This window comes from Mobula hypostoma, chromosome 13, assembly GCF_963921235.1.
Source record: "Mobula hypostoma chromosome 13, sMobHyp1.1, whole genome shotgun sequence".
Classification (NCBI taxonomy): Eukaryota; Metazoa; Chordata; class Chondrichthyes; order Myliobatiformes; family Myliobatidae; genus Mobula; species Mobula hypostoma.
In genome coordinates this window covers 76554690-76567221 of record NC_086109.1, presented here as the reverse complement: position 1 = coordinate 76567221, position 12532 = coordinate 76554690, and positions in this window count along the sequence as shown.

The window sequence follows — 12532 nt, the reverse complement described above, 5'->3', positions numbered from 1 at the left end:
GGATGTCAGTTCCAGATTTTTGTATCCGGCCTTGGAGAAGGAAAAAATTCAATAACCTTAATCTGCTGAACATCCTTAAGTTTACACTATAGCATTTTTGGGCTAAGTATGTGTACTGCTTGCAGTGATTTCAATTTCTTGCAGTGGTGACATAAAATCGGCCACATTAAAGATTTGATGGAAGCTGTGTTCATTTTTCATGAGGACTGAATTAAAATGCTCCTTATGAAATGATGAATTCTGGGAATAGAATACTTATTATGGTATTGGGGATGATATGGGAGGACCTAGGTAAGATTTTATTTTGGTTATCCTACCTTTGCATAAGGACAACAGCCAATTTTGACCAACAGGTGCCAACTATTGACTCAAATAGTAGAAATCATCTTGCTTGTCTGTGGTGTGTGATATATTTGGAAGTGCAATTTAATTACATGAACTGGCCTCCAATTATGAGAGAGGCTATTCTATGACAGTAACTGTATTCTTATACAGTATCATTCCTATAAACAGCCCCCATTTCATGCAACCCAGCATCACAACCAACTAAGCATTAAGTGAACTTTGCTCTCGTGGCCAGTTTTTCTTGGCCTTTAGCAATGCCAGCCTCTGGAGCTTGCTTTCATACACCCGAACCTTCCTTAGTGATTTACAACTGAAAAGGATTGCAATTGGTAAATGACAGATGCACTGGCATGGTGAGGAAGACAAAGAGGAGTTTGGGGTTCTGCCTTTTTAAAAGAAAACATGCTTAAGGATTAAGGCATTAGACAATGAGCTACTAATGCATTTGCTAATGGAGTTCATCCACTGGCAATGTAATGTAAATGCCAGTATAATCAGGTGTCACACACAGCTACTATAACTGGCATTTTGCTGGATCCCTTCAATGTGATTGCACTTACCAGGAAAGTAGCAGCGCTCACAACACGCAGGAGGAACTCAGCAGGTCAGGCAGCATCCGTGGAAAAGATCGGTTGACGTTTCGGGCCGGAACGCTTGGTCAGGACTGTAGGGGGAAGGGGCAGAGGCCCTATAAAGAAGGTGGGGCGAGGGTGGGAAGGAGAAGGCTGGTAGGTTCTAGGTGAAGAACCAGTAAGGGGAAAGATAAAGGGGTGGGGGAAGAGAGGCAGGGAGGTGATGGGCAGGAAAGGTGAAGAAAGAATAGGGGAAACACAATGGGTAGTAGAGGGAGGTGGTAGGCAGCTGGGGGAGGGGGCGGGGTGAAATAGGGATAGGGGGAGGGAATTACCGGAAGTTGGAGAATTCTATGTTTATACCAGGAAGTAGCAGACCAGGTGGAACATTAAACACTTGCAGTGAAGTCTGCTTTAGAACTGAAGAGCATCTCCTGAAATTCTTGTTAATTTATTACAATCTACAACTTGAGCATTCCGAGTACTAGTTCACTAAAAGAAGAACAAAACTGTTAGGTATGTCATGCGGTGAAAGTCACTGGCACAGACGAGCCAGATGATTCATTTCTGTGAAGTAATATTCTGTGATTCCTAGAATGTATGGGAATTGTTTTTAACATGACTTTGAAAGCTGCAATGTAAATCAAGAACATTTTAAAACAGAAATAGCACAGCTTGTGACAGTAATTCTGTTCCCTTAGCTCCAAGATGAAAGTACATATTGAAATTAAAGATCTGTTACAATTAAACATACACTCAGTGGCCACTTTATTAAGCACAGCTGTTAACCTGCTTGTTAATGTAAGCATCTAATCAGCCAGTCATGTGGCAGTAAACTTTGCATGAAAGCATGCAGACATGGTCAAGAGGTTCAGTTTTTGTTCGGATCAGCCATGAGAATGGGGAAGAAATGTGATCAAAGTAACTTTCAAATTTCAAGTTCAAAGTATTTATTATCAAAGTATGTATACATTATACAACCTTGAGATTCATCTAACAGGCAGCCATGAAACAAAGACACCAAATATATATATAAAGAAGATTAACACACTCTTCCACACTTGATGATGGGCCTGCCACCTCTCCTTGCCTTGGTTCTGCCACGTTGAATTGCTTCCAAGTCTAAAGGGGAGTTACAGACTTTACTTGCAACGGTCGTTTGCCAGAAAAAGTGATTAGCAAAGTTTTGTTGGCCACCAACATGTCAGAAGTCGCTGAGGTATACCAGTGATCAAGTGACTTTGATCATGGAATGATTGGTGATGCTGGATGGAGTGGTTTGAGTATCTCAGAAACTGCTAATCTCCTGGGATTTTCATGCACAGAGTTTACAGAGAATGGTGCTGAAAACAAAAAAAAACATCCAGTGAATGGCAGTTCTGTGCACAAAAATGCCTTGTTAATGAGAGAGGTCAGAGGAGAATAGCCAGGCCGGTTCAAGCTGACAGGAGGGTGACAGAACTCAAATAACCATGTGTTGCAACAGTGGTGTGTAGAAGAGTATCTCTGAATGCACAATACATCAAACGTTGAAGTGGGTGTACAACAGTAACAGACATACAAACATTCAGGAGGTACCTAATAAAGTAGCTACAGAGTGTACGTCAAGAATATTTTAAAACAAATAATTCCCTTATTTCCGTGTGTTAAAATTAAAACCCTGTTACAATTAAACATATTTCTGATAAACCCTAGATTCAGTATGGTGAAAGATGCCTCCCAGCTCCAAGCAAAGTTGGCTGCACATTTTTAATGGTATGAAGCGCCTAACTTTGCAGTACAGAAATTCTAAATCTTTTACATCAGCTTTTTTTGATGAAGTACTTCTGTTGTAGCTGCCTGGGGTTCATTTAATATGTTGGAAAGTAATGGGACAATTCCACTCCCCCCAATTAAAGTGACACACACACGAAGCTGGAGGACCTCAGCAGGTCAGGCAGCAGCCATGGAAATGAATGATCAGCTAAGTCTCAGGTCAAGACTCTTCATCAGCATCTGCACAATCTCTTGTGTTTATGATTTGCTCCCCCAGATAAAGTGTTCTCTATATAAAAAATACAGTAGTGCAATCATTCAAGTCCAGTATAATGTTCTCCTTAGGAGTTATTTCCTTAAAGGAGAATGCCTGTGCATGACTTTTTTTAAAGTGGGGAGGCTGACGCACAGGCAGTCACCACATGGTCGGAGACAGTTGGAGGTCAGGGTCCAGTGGCATGACATGCAAGGCAGTTTTAAACCCTTGACTGCTGCAGCCTTTGCTGCCATTGTGATATATCATCGTCTTCAGCCAGCTCCACCATTGAGGTCTTGGTTGGATTGCTGTTTGTCTGGACCTTGCTGCAATTGGTGACCCTACCAGGAGCTAAGTTCTGGACCATATCTCGCACGTGATCTCAGGAACTCTCAAGTCTCTTCATCATAACAAGGTGAGAATCCACAGAGAAAAAATATAAAATTGATTAAAACACATTCTATTATATTAGAAAGTTTTTATGAGACTTTCAGAAATGTTATGTGATGGCCTTGGATTTTACTGTTATTTAAACAGTGGCTGGTAATGTCAAAAAGTATTTGTGGTTTGTCAGCAATGATGAAATGAAAGTAATGTTTTCAAACTGAAATGCCACTTTTTTTATCTTACTAATATTAATGCAATCAGTAAACAAGTGGTGACACTCTCTAGCATTGGTAAATGACCTTGTTTTCATACTTTGGCTTATCTTTCAATTGTACTAAATTTCCTTCACTGTTGTTCACTATTTTGTTTGACTAGCAGTCCGACTAAATCAACAGATGGCTGCTGGTTATGCATTCACCTACGCAAATTAAAGTTTGTTCTGTCTTATCAGAAGATGAAAATGTAATTGAATCAAAGCAACCGATGATTCACGGGCAGATGTCTCCCTTTACTGATGCATCATTTAATCTGCAACATGTTTGCTCCTGATTTTGCAATTGATAAATGAGATACCAAGTAAACAAAAAAAATGGTAACTTGCTCATATTTAATTGCATGACCTATAAATGTGCAGTTAATCTCCACAGAGCGGGGGTCCGCGGACCCTTTGGTTAATGCTAGGGGTCCATGGCATAAAAAAAAGGTTGGGAACCCCTGCCTTAGAGCACCTTTCTTAATGTAAGGAAGCCAAGTGAACCCTGTCTGATCTGTGTATATTAGAACAGTCGTAAAGTTGAAATGATTATTCAAATTGTTGTCCTACTTAAAGACAGCTCTAACCGTGAGCCCTTTGCAAGTCAGCAATTGAAAATAGCATTTAGGAAAACACTCATGATTGGATACAGGTTTATTACCACTACCACTGACATATGACATGAAATTTGTTGCTTTACAACGGTAGTACAGTGCAAGATACATGTAAGCAGTGATATAAGTTATAAAACAAACAGTGCGAATGACAAATATTGTTTATCCGTTCACGGACTGTTCAGAAATCTGATGGCGGAAGTGAAGACGATGTCCTTAAAATATTGAGAAGGGGTCTTCAGGCTCTTACACCTCTTACTTTTTGGTAGTAATGTGAAGTGAACATGTCCTGGATTGTGAGCATCTTTAACGAATGATACCACCTTCCTGACACACTGCCTCCTTAAGATGTCCTCGATGGATGGGAGGATGGCTGGTGATGCAGCTGACTGAGTCCACAATCATTTGCAGCCTCTTACGATCCTCTTACATCAGAGGCTCCAAAGCAGGCTGTGATGCAAACAGTCAGAACGTTCTCCAATGTACCTCTATAGAAATTTGTTATAGTTTTGGGTGACATACCAGATCTCCTTCAATTTCCATTGAAAGTAGAGCCACTGGCATGCCTTCTTGTGATTGCGTCGTGCGTTTAGCCTAGGATAGACGTTAACACTTGGGAACTTGAAGCTGCTCACCCTTTCTACCTCTGACACCGTAATGAGGATTGGTGTTTGTCCTCCTGACTTCCCTTTCCTGAAGTCCACAGGAATCAGTTCCCTGTTCTTGCTGATGCTGATGTTGAGTGCAAGGTTGTTGTCGTATCTCCACTCGACCAGCCGATCTATCTCACTCCTGTACAGCCCCTCACTGCCAGCTGAGACTCTGCCAAAAAGCAGTGGTGTCATCGGGGAATTTATGGATGGTGTTTGAGCTGTGCCTAACCACACGCGAGTGTAGAGAGAGCAGTAGGCTAAACACACATCCTTGTGTTGAACGTCTGCCAGGAGGAAATGTCATTACCAATCCGCTCTGATTGTGGCCTCCCTATAAGGAAATCAAAGGTGCTGTTGCAGAAGGAGGTACAGAGTCCCAGGTTTCATGTTCCGCCACCTGTAACCTCCTTTTAACCAGGTAATCTCATGCAGGTGAGGAATTAAATGAGATTAGTAATGTTCAATTACAAACGTTCATAGTTTGGATTAGTTTAATGAATATTGTCAACACACACAAAATGGTGGAGGAACTTAGCAGGTCAGAACTGACCAAGTGTCTTGGCTCAAAATGTCAATGGTTTATTTCCCTCTATAGATGCTGTCTGACTAGTTGAGTTTCTCCAGCATTTTATGTGGGTTGCTCAAGATTTCCAGCATCTGCAAAAATCTCCTATGATTAACAAAGATTGCCATTTTTTTCCTGAAGGATCATATTTAGCTTTCCAGTTCTTTTACTACTCTTAGTTTTAATTAATTTGCTCATGGGATATGAACATTACAAGCAAGATCCATATCAATTGATCTTTCCCCAACTGGGCACTAAACTGAAAAGCTTGCGAGACCATTTCAGACTGCAAATGAGACTCAATCACGTTGATGCTTCTTGTGCCTGTGCATTAAAACTCACTTCCTATGTCATTAAAGTTTAACTACTGACAAAACAATTTAGATATTTCAACACAAATTTGATCAAAGAACTTTATTTATTCTTGAGAAGGGAAGGAATTTAAACCAGAGACTGAGAAATCACCATGACAAAGACAAAATTTGAAAGCAGCAACCAAGTAGAAAATCTTCAAAGATTTGAATCGAGACTGAGGTAGGGAAAAGGACAAAGACAATCTGAGTTTCTTATTATTTGAAACTGACATCATATTTGCTTTATGCCCACAGGGAGATATTGGTGCATTTTTGAATCTGATAAAAATGGGGAAATACGGCAATGTAGTGGTTATCGTAATGCTTTACAGCGCTGTTGACCGGGGTTCCATTCCTGCCTCTGTCTATAAGGAGACTGTACATTCTCTCCATGACTGTGTGGGTTTCCTCCGGGTGCTCTGGTTTCCTCCCACATTCCAAAGACGAACAGTTCAGTAGTTTACTTGGTTATATGTATGTAAATGTGGGTCTTGGGCTCGTTGGGCTGGAAGGACCTGTTGCTATGCTCTATCTCTGAAATTTTTTTTTAATAATACTAGAATACTGTATGCAATTTATGGAGAACCTTCCACACAATCAAATAATGATATCTGGAATTAAGACATGGGTTTATTCCTCTCTTCTTTCTCCAGTCTTAAAACTCATCATCTCTGATCTATCTCACCTCCACTTCTGTTGTTCCACCTTTGACAAATGTAGGCTCAGTAACCTAGGTCCAAGCTCTGTAAATCTCTCCCTGGATCTCACATTTATTGCTACCTCACTCCTCTTGAGACACTCCTTAAAACCTAGTTATTTCACCAAACCTTTCGTAATTCCATCCCTGTTTTAGAACTTAAGACCATAAGGTATAGGAGCAGAATTAGGCCTAGATAGAGTGGATGTGGAGAAGATGTTCCCTGTTGTTGGGAGGCTAGGACTGGAGGGCACAGCCTCAAAATAGAAGCATACCCATTTAGAACAGAGATGAGGAGGAATTTTGTCAGCCAAAGGATGGTGAGTCTGTGGAATTCATTGCCACATATGGCTGTGAAGGCCAAGTCATTGGGTATATTTAAAGTGGAGGTAAATAGTTTCTTTTTTTATTTTTATTTATACTGTAAATACATCACGGATCAGCCCTTTCAAGCAAATGAGCCACACTGCCCAGCAACCCATCTATTTAACACTAGCCTAATCACAAGACAATTTACAATGAACAACTAATCTACTAACTGGTATGTCTTTGGACTGGGAGGAAACTGAAGCTTCTGGAGGAAATCCATGAGGTTCACGGGGAGAAGACACAAACTCCTTACAGAAGGCACCAGAATTGAACTCTGAACTCCTGATTGCCCTGAGCTGTAATAGCATCATGCTAACCTTCTAAATCAGAAAGGGTGTCAAAGATTATGGGGAGAAGGCAAGAGAATGGGGTTGAGAGGGTCTTCCTCCGCTACATTGGTGACTGTATTGGCGCTGCTTCATGCACCTATGCTGAGCTCGTCAATTTTATCAACCTCGCCTCGAACTTCCACCCTGCCCTTAAGTTCACTTGGTTCATCTCTGACACCTCCCTCCCCTTTCTCGATATCTGTCTCCATCTCTGGAGACAAACTGTCAACCAACTTCTTTTATAAACCTACTGATTCCCACAGTTATTTCGACCGTACCTCTTCCCACCCTATCACCTGTAAAAACGCTATTCCCTTTTCTCAGTTCCGGTGCCTTAGCCGCATTTGTTCCCAGGATATGGCTTTCTGTTCCAGGACATCAGAGATGTCCTCCTTTAAAGAACAGCATTTCCATCCCTCTACTATTGATGCTGCCCTCACCCACATCTCCTCCATTTCCTACGCTCACCACATCTTCCCGCCGCCTTAATAATGATAGAGTCCAGCTTGTCCTTACTTACCACTCCATCAGCCTCTACATCCAATACGTTATCCTTCGCAACTTCTGCCTTCTTCAAAGGGATCCTACCAGTAAACATATCTTTACCTCTCCCCTCCTCGGCTTTCCATAGGGATCTGTGATTCCCTTGTCCATTCATCCTTCCCAGCTAATCTCTCTCCGGGCACTTATCCCTGCGAGTGGCCTAAGGGTTACATCTGCCAATGTGCCTCCTCCCTCACCTCAATTCAGGGCCCCACTTCACCCGCGACTTTACTGGGGTCACCTATTGTGTCCAGTGCTCCAGATATGGTCTTCTCTACATTGATGAGACCCATCATAAATTGGGGGGACCACCTCGCCAAGCACCTCCACACTATCCACCACAAGTGGGACTTCCCAGTGGCCAAACATTTTAATTCCCATTCCCATTCCCATTCCAATGTGTCAGTCCAAGGCCTCCTTTTGTTCCAAGTTAAGGCCACCCTCAGGATGCAAGCTGGGTGCCTTCCAACCTGATGGCATGAATATCGATTTCTCTTTCTGGAAGACAAATCCACCCCCTTCCTCCTCTATTCCCCACTCTAACCTTTTACTTCTTCTCACCTACCTATTACTTCTTCCTGGGTCCCCTCCTCTTTCCTTTTCTATGGTCCATTCTGTATCAGATTCTTTCTTCTCCAGCCCGTCACCTTTCCCACTCCCTGGTTTCACCTATCAGCTTCCAGCTAGACTCTTTCCCCTCCCCCCCAAACTTTTTACTCTCAGTCCTAAAGAAGGATCTTTTGAAGAGACGTTGACTGTTTATTCTTTTCCATAGATGCTGCCTGACCTGCTGAGTTCCTCCAGCATTTTGTGTGTGTGTGTGTTGCTTTGGATTTCCAGCATCTGCAGACTTTCTTGTGTTTATAATAAGTCATGTTTTCAATTATTTTCTGAATTTGCATTTGTGACTCTCCTTTAACCCAAATTAGTTGTTTTTAGATTATTGGAAAAATGGGCCATATCACTTTCTCTCAGGTTCCTGCTTCACATGTTACTCATTGCATAAACCATTGTACTGAAGAATTGACAGAATTACCACTACCAAGATGTTTTGACATGAAAATCAACTGCTTTCCCTTCACTTTCACCACAGTCCAAACCACCGTCCAAACCACCCTCACTTAATAAAAAACTCAGTCCCAAATGATTTAAATCCACTGTCATTCTGACCCACAATTACATAATTCCAATGATCAGAACATCCAATCAACAGGAATTCTGCAGATGCTGGAAATTCAAGCAACACACATCAAAGTTGCTGGTGAATGCAGCAGGCCAGGCAGCATCTCTAGGAAGAGGTACAGTCGACGTTTCAGGCCGAGACCCTTCGTCAGGACTAACTGAAGGAGGAGTTAGTAAGAGATTTGAAAGTCTCTGCAGACAGCTTATCCACTGACGTCTACTATAAGCCTACTGACTCTCACAGCTTTACTCTTAATAATTTCTCCTTTGGCTCCTCCCACTTCCTCCAAACTAAAGGTGTAGCTATAGGCACCTGTATGGGTCCTAGCTATGCCTGCCTTTTTGTTGGCTTTGTGGAACAATCTATGCTCCGTGCCTATTCTGGTATCTGTCCCCCACTTTTCCTTCGCTACATCGATGACTGCATTGGCGCTGCTTCCTGCACGCATGCAGAGCTCGTTGACTTTATTAACTTTGCCTCCAACTTTCACCCTGTCCTCAAGTTTACTTGGTCCATTTCCGACACCTCCCTCCCCTTTCTAGATCTTTCTGTCTCTGTCTCTGGAGTCAGCTTATCCACTGATGTCTACTATAAGCCTACTGACTCTCACAGCTACTTTCAAATCTCTTACTAACTCTTCCTTCAGTTAGTCCTGACGAAGGGTCTCGGCCTGAAACGTCGACTGTACCTCTTCCTAGAGATGCTGCCTGGCCTGCTGCGTTCACCAGCAACTTTGATGTGTGTTATCAGAACATCCAAATCATTTTAGGATCAATATCTCATTTTTTTCTTTGAAATTATCTGGTTATTTCATTTTTATTTTGATTTGACAGTGGCTGATTGTAATTATCTGTGGCAGAAAAGCTGCATTTTTATGAAATCTTTTAAGTATTAGAAAAGTGGAAATCTGAATTTTAATTCCAATGATCTGAACATGCAAGTCATTTTAGGATTCATACCTCATTTTTTTCTTTGAAATTATCAGGTTATTTCATTTTTATTTTGTTTTGATAGTGGTTGATTGTAATTACCTGTGGCAGATAAGTGGTATTTGTAGAAAAAATCTTTTAAGTATTAGAAAAGTGGGAATTTGAAATTTAATTCCAATGATCTGAACAGCCAAGTTGTTTTATGATTAATATTCTAATTATTTTGTCTTGAAATTACTGTGATTTATTTTTATGTTGTTTTAACATTGATTGATTTTAATGGTTTGAGGCAGATAAATTACATTTTTTTAAATCTTTTAAGGATTAGCAAAATGGAAATATTTTGTGATTTGACAACACCACTATCCCTCCGTCATGCACCTTGACAAATATTATATTGTGATGCTTCAGTTTAATGGAAAACTATAATAGAGTTTTGGAAAGTATGAAATGTTTTTCCTTGATATAGCATGTGAGACTCAGAGGTAAGCAACAAAATTCAATCTTTTTTACGAGCTGAAATAGAATTTGAGCATTAAATTGCAAAATAATGTTGGAACACAACGCAGTTTTAAAGAACTGCAGTGTTCACATGGACTGTACCATATGTCTGTGCATGTACCAAGATAAATAGTTCTCATAATACAGGGCCTCAGCTGTCTGAATGAACTTATTTAACCACTGGGGTTTAATTTTGTATTTTTCATCTGTAAGATGTGCGCAGTTGACATTTTCTTCATTCTTAATAGCTCCAGCCAATTGAATTATTTTTATTGTGAGCTGCACAAATAGTAAACGATTACTTCATTATTACAGTCATTCATTGTTGCAAATCGGAAATGTATTGGTGAACTATGAGCCTCCCAACTTTTTTACTTCCGTTTTCTGAATTGGCTTCCTAAATTCGTTTAACGTGGAATGAACTCTAGTCAGGCTCAATTGAATGGGATAAAAGTCACGGAGCAGCTTCAATCCGTGCACTGGATTACGTCGCCACGGGGATGCCAGCTTCAGGTGGACATTTCCATCAACCAGTCCCCTGCACTGTCAATGGAACCACTTCTGTATGGCAATCGATGCCAGAGGGGTTTACGGACCCAGCCAAGTAACTTCTCCAAGCACAGTAGTTTCAAACAAGCCTGTCAGCTTGAACCATTCTGGCCATTCTCCTCTGACCTCTCTCATTAACAAGGCATTTTCACCCACAAAACTGTGCTTGCTGCGTAGTTTCTTGGTTTTTCATGCCATTCACTGTAAGCTCTAGGGACTGTTGTGCATGAAAATCCTAGGTGATCGGCAGTTTCTGAGATACTCAAACCACCTGCCTGGCACCAACAGTCATTCCATGGTCAAAGCCACTAGATCACATTTCTTCCCCATTCTGATGTTTGCTCAGAACAACTGAGCCTCTTGACCGTGTCTGCATGCTTTTATGCATTGAGTTGCTGCCACATGATCAGCTGATTATATATTTGCATTAACGAGCTGGTGTACAGGTGTACCTAATAAAGTGGCCACTGAGGGTACATTTCCAAATCTCCAGGCTGTGAAATGTTACACACAAATCTACTAATAACAATTGTGAATACAAGCGAGTGTAGGTTGCCTAGGTTTCAAAGATTGGATTACCAAAACTCGAGGGAGCAAGTGCAGAGCGTGGACCCCAGGCTGAACACTGGCCAACTCCATAAAGCAGTTACAGTCTTAGTGATGGTGGAAATTTACAAATGACTTTAGATCATCAGTTAAACCATTTAAAATTAGTTCTGTACTTAACTGCAATCCCAACTATATTTAGAGAGTCTGGTTTTAAGTCAGAGCTCTGGAGTACAGAGTGAGCTTAAACTGCTTCCTTTCCAAAAGCTATTGGGAAAGAGAACTCAATGTTTCTGTAACTTATCTGTTGCTAAACCCCATAATTGGTAAAACATCACCACTATGTTACCTCAGACAGCTCGCACACAGAGATGTACTGTTTTGTGACTCTGTACTTTCAGTATTCAGTTGTAACAGAGGATGTATAAAATGATACCGCCACAGAGATGGAATTGGCTAATAAGGACACTTTTCGAACTGCATTTATCTCATTCATTAGATAGTAACAGGAACTCAACCATGACGTACAATTTCCATATCATCTATTTATTTAAGTTAGAAGATACATCTGGGGCACGTTGCTATTACACCTATTGCACAATGAATGATTAATGTTAAGGATATAATTTTTGTATCAATAATATTAATCATCTTGGAGGACAATCCTGCTTCTGTCCTTCCCACTTCTTCCATTGCTGGTGATGTCCGTTTAGTGTAGGTCCATGAAGAAATGTGAAACTATAAGCTATAGGGAGATAGATACAGGAAATGTTCAATCCTGAACATTGGGTCAAAAGGATGTTCTGACTCAGTCTGTTGTAGAACCAATAGGAAGCAGCTGACTTTAAAAATGCATTTCTAATGTCATGGGTCACAGTCATTTTAAAGTGAAAGTCATTTCTAACATCTTCTTTTCTGCATTGATCTTCTGCTGAATGTAAGACTGTGTGGCCATTCTGGCACTATGGTGTACAAGACTAGAGAGGGAGAAATTGAGCAAACTGTTATCTCTTCAGATAATTCTGCAAGTCTGATACATTTCATACCAACATATCAGGAAAGCTACGAGTCCCGACCCTTGTCTGTTTTCCAATGTGCTGTCCTTACGTGCCACAAATAGCTGCATGATTTTT